This window comes from Mandrillus leucophaeus, unplaced genomic scaffold (assembly GCF_000951045.1).
Source record: "Mandrillus leucophaeus isolate KB7577 unplaced genomic scaffold, Mleu.le_1.0 Scaffold252, whole genome shotgun sequence".
NCBI classification, from domain to species: Eukaryota; Metazoa; Chordata; class Mammalia; order Primates; family Cercopithecidae; genus Mandrillus; species Mandrillus leucophaeus.
This window is the reverse complement of record NW_012102610.1, coordinates 2,222,898-2,227,709: the sequence shown is the minus strand read 5'-3', so window position 1 is coordinate 2,227,709 and position 4,812 is coordinate 2,222,898. Positions and strand designations below refer to the sequence as shown.

The window sequence follows — 4,812 nt, the reverse complement described above, 5'->3', positions numbered from 1 at the left end:
TGCTGGAACTGCTGGAGCTGCTGCTGGAACAACCGCTCCCGAGAGCGTTTGGCCCGGCGATTCTTGAACCACACCTGCACTTGGTACTCCCCGAGGTTGAGCGTCTCCGCCAACTTTTGTCGTGTGTCATAGCCTGGGTACGGCTCCTTCTTGAAGTGATTTTCTAGCACTTCCTGCTGTTTCCAGTTGTAGACTGTGCGGTCTTGCCGCTGTCTCTTTGGAAGGCCTGGGGACGGTGGAAGGCCTCGGGGATGCCTAGGGTCTTGCATCCTGGGTCCTGCTCTGTTCCTGAACATAATTAGAACAAATATTATCAATGAATGCTGAAACTACTGACTAGAAGTTTATTGGTAAACAGGATATTGACATTGTCTCAACTTTTCTTCCCACACATTTATTCATTACAAAGGGAAAAGATGCCTTACAGTACACCACAAAGTGATCAGAGCTCACATCACCAATAAAACAGACATTACGTGCTCCCTAATGTGTTACACTAGTATGGGATACGACTTCACCTACATAACATTCCTGCCAGACATACATATCCTGAACCTAATCATATGAAGAGAGAAAAAAACAAAATCAAGGGACATTCTACAAACAATTCCACAATTGCTTTCCTCTTAAAAAATGTCAGTATTGTCTGGGTGTGGTGGTTCATGCCGGTAATCTCAACACTTTGGGAGGCCAAGGTGTGCGAATCACTTGAGGCCAGGAGTTCAAGACTAGTCTGGGGAACATAGTGAAACTCTGTCTCATAAAGTAAAATAAATAAATAAAATAACATAACATAAAATAACATGACAAAATAACCTAACATAACATCACATAAAATAAAATAAGCGAGGTGTGGTGCCACATACTTGTAGTCCCAGCTACTTGGGAGGCAGAGGCAGAAGGACTGCTTGAGCCCAGGTGGTCGAAGCTACAGTGAGCTATGATCACACCACTGCACCACTGCACTCCAGCCTGGGCAACAGGGCAAGACTCTGTCTCTAAAATAAATAAATTAATTAAAATTAAAATTAAAATAAATGGCAGTATCAAGAAAAACAAAAACAAAGGCTGAAGAATTGTTTCAGATAAAAAGAGACTAAAGAGATGATTAAATACAATGTGGGATTCTGAATTAGATCCTAGATGGAAGGAAAAATTTACAAGGAACATTATTTGGACAACTGGCTAAATTTGTATACAAAATGTATATTATATAACATTAATGTTAATTTTGTGAAATTGATTATTGTGATTATGTAAGAAAATAATCCTTGTTTTGTTCTTAAAAGATCTAAAACTTTTCTTTTTTTCTTTTTCTTGAGTCAGTTTCACTCTATTACCCAGGCTGGAGTGCAGTGGTGTGATCTCAGCTCACTGCACCTCCAGCTCCTGGGTTCAAGCTATTCTCATGCCTTAGCCTCCCGAGTAGTTGGGACTACAGGCACATGCCACCATGCCTGGCCTGGCTAATTTTTGTATTTTTAGCAGAGATGAGGTTTTGCCATGTTGGCCAGGCTGGTCTCGAACTCCTGACCTCAAGTGATCCACCTGCTTCGGCCTCCCAAAGTGCTGAGATTACAGGTGTGAGCCACCACACCCAGCTAGATCTGAAGTATTTAGGGGTAAAGCATCACTATATCTGCAAATTATTCTCAAATAGCTCAACAAAAAATTAAAAGTAAATAAATAACATCAAATAATATGTAAAAGTCTAAACCAGATGTGGCAAAATGTCAATATTTGACAAATGTAAGTGAAGGACATACAAGTGTGTATTATTCTTGAAACTTTCCCATAGGTTAGAAATTTTTCAAAATAAAAAGACAAATGAGATATAGAAGAAGAAAATATCTTACAAGTAACAGTCTATACTTTCCCCAAATACCTCCAATCTTAAGAAACTTACTGCATCTTTCAAGGCAACCCAAGCCATTATTACAATACACTGGACCCAAGGACAAACGCCCTGCTACTCCATCACCTGGGCCATCAAGCGGCCCTGGTTCTGCCGCAAATAAAATCATCCCTCCTCCCAAATAACAGCTCCTTAGGTACTTGAGTATGATTTCATTGTGCCTAGCTATTTCTTTGTTTTTGGGGTCAAACATTTCCTGTCTCTTTGTACATTATCCTGTGACATGGTTTCTGGTATACCTATGGTCTTGGTGAGTTCAATGCACTTCCTGTAGTCTGCCAATAACAGATTTAACACTATCCAGAAATGATATTATATGTGGATAAAGTGATCTCATTAGAGCAGAATCACTCAATTAAGTCTCTATTTCTATTTCCCAGGCTAGGACCACATCAACTGACAAATCATATTACTTCTAAAGTCAACTAGATCTTCGTCCTTGTACAGTTTGGATTTTGAAAGTGCCTTAGAGCATGTCTTGATGATTGCCCTTATTAAATGTCAACTTGTCAGGTTAACCTTACATTCCAGTCTGTCAAGAAAACCTCAGTTCTGAGTTCTCATCGTGTTGCAATTAAAATGATGGGACATGATCAAAGACAGTACCTCATCCTCCCTCACAAATCATTAAAAGGCAGGAACCACAGCTAATATGTTCTACATGTCCCCACATTCCATAAAACAGTGTCTAATAGAAGACATTATATGTTGATTTGCTTGTTTACTGATAAGGAGGGTTCACTTTAAATGTAGAAGCAAGTTGAGACACTGATCTAAAGATGCCTGACAAGTAGACGTTGTTTTTGTAACTACAGAATAAGTGAGAATATTTTAGTTCTCAAGGCAATTGGAAAGTAATAAAGAGCAGGATCTTGGTTTTCCTTTAGATAAAAATACTAAAAATTAAAATTAAGAAATCAAAATCCTTTAAATACAAAATTATATTGCCTTTCTCTGAATTTCAAAGGAAAGAAACAAAGGATATGTATGAAATTGCAACTTTAATTCAATATCTTTACTCACAGTATAGAAATAAAAAACCTTTTCTTTTCAACATTAGGAATACTACTGAAAAATAATTATAGCAAAGCCCTGGTCATTCAAAGAAAGATTCTATTGCATGAGAGTTTCTAAATGTAAGCATCCAAACATTTTTCTTTTAAACAACGTTAGAGAAATTTGAGTTACTGCAGACTCATGTCTTCCTAAATCCAATTTAGTCTTTCACATCCATAACAATGAAGCTGATCCATCAAGAAATTACTGCTTCCTGCTATACTACAATGAAGTCCTCGAGAAAATGGAGCCAGCCAGGGCTGTCCTACCCAACACCAAATAACTCCCATAGCTGCCCCTCTTATAGTTTCTCTGTCCTGCCCTTCCATATTCCTTATCATGCTTCATCAGCCTATCAGCCATTTTCCTTCATGTCTCTAATTTTCTACTTTTAATTTTGTTGAGTATTTGGAAAACCTTTTTTTTCTTTTTCTTTTTTTTTTTTTTTTTTTTTTTTTGAGACAGGGTCTTGCTCTGTTGCCTGGGCTGGAGTACAGTAGCGCGATTATGGCTCACTGCAGTCTCAAACTTCTAGGCTCAAATGATCCTCCTGCCTCAGTCTCCTGAGTAGCTGGGACTGCAGACACATCACCACACCCAGCTAATTTAAAAACATTAAAAAAATTTTTTTTGTAGAGATGAGTGTTTTGCCATGTTGTCCAGGCTAGTCTCAAACACCTGGCCTCAAACAATCCTCCCTTCTTGGCCTCCTAAAGTACTGGGGTTACAGGTGGGAGCCACCATGCCCAGCCTGAAAAATAATTTTTTATTTTTTTGAGACAGTCTCACTCTATTGCACAGGCTGGAGTGCAGTGGCACGAGCTCAGCTTACTGCAACCTCCACCTCCCAGGTTTAAGCAATTCTCCTGCCTCAGCCTCCTGAGTGACTGGAATTACAGACAGCTGCCACCATGCCCGGCTAATTTTTGTATTTTTGGTAGAGACAGGGTTTCACCATGTTGACCAGGTTGGTCTTGAACTCCTGACCTCAAGTGATCTCCCACCTCAGCCTCCCAAAGTGCTGTGATCACAGGCGTGAGCCACTGTGCCCAGCCTGAAAAATAGATTTTTAAAACTTGCCATAATCTTGTATAAATTAAGAGCTCAAAAGTTTTAAGTAAAAAAACCGTCATACAGATAGCTATATCACTAATCAGTGGCTCCCAAATGACATTATCATTAGTGCATTCGCTGGCTGTCCTCTATTTTGGTATCTCAGATGCCATTTTTAGTCATATTCTGAATGTTGGTTATAGTGAAAGTAAATGCTATTTATGTTAAGATCCATATTTATCTTAAAGCATGATTTCTTCATTGTGAGCAATTTCTTTTGCAGTCTACTCCCATTAACAACAGTAGTATGAGCATTATATTCTAAGAGTAAGTATTCCCAACTTCTAAAACACAGAGAAATTAATTTTAGCTATTATTAAGACTTAATTGCATTTAAGCCTTTTTGCAAATTATTAATTACTACTATCTCCACAACAGGAAAAAATACCATGTAAGAATCTTTATATCACATCTCTTGACTTGTACCCAGAATATATAAAGCACTTTTACAGCTCAACAATAAAAAGACAACCCAATCAGAAACGTGCAAAGATGGCTGGGCACGATGGCTCATGCCTGTAATCCCAGCACTTTGGGAGGCTGAGGAGAGTGGATCACTTGAGGTCGGAGTTCAAGATCAGACTGACCAACATGGTGAAACCCTGTCTCTACTAAGAGTACAAAATTAGCTGGGAATAGTGGTATATGCCTGTAATCCCAGCTACTTGGGAGGCTGAGGCATGAGGATCATTTGAACCCAGGAGGCAGAGGTTGCAGTGAGCTGAGAT

General features: G+C 39.0%; 1 pseudogene across 1 annotated transcript in view; it reads right to left on the bottom strand.

Annotated features, from left to right (window-relative positions):
- The window catches only part of LOC105542213, a 131,600-nt pseudogene that overhangs the window by 852 nt on the left and 125,936 nt on the right, over window positions 1-4,812 (bottom strand). Inside the window, exons 4-5 of the transcript XR_001006434.1 lie at window positions 867-996; window positions 10-282 (exon numbers count right to left, since the gene is read on the bottom strand). The product of XR_001006434.1 is annotated as a tetra-peptide repeat homeobox protein 1-like (transcript). The remainder of the gene's footprint in view (window positions 1-9; window positions 283-866; window positions 997-4,812) is intronic.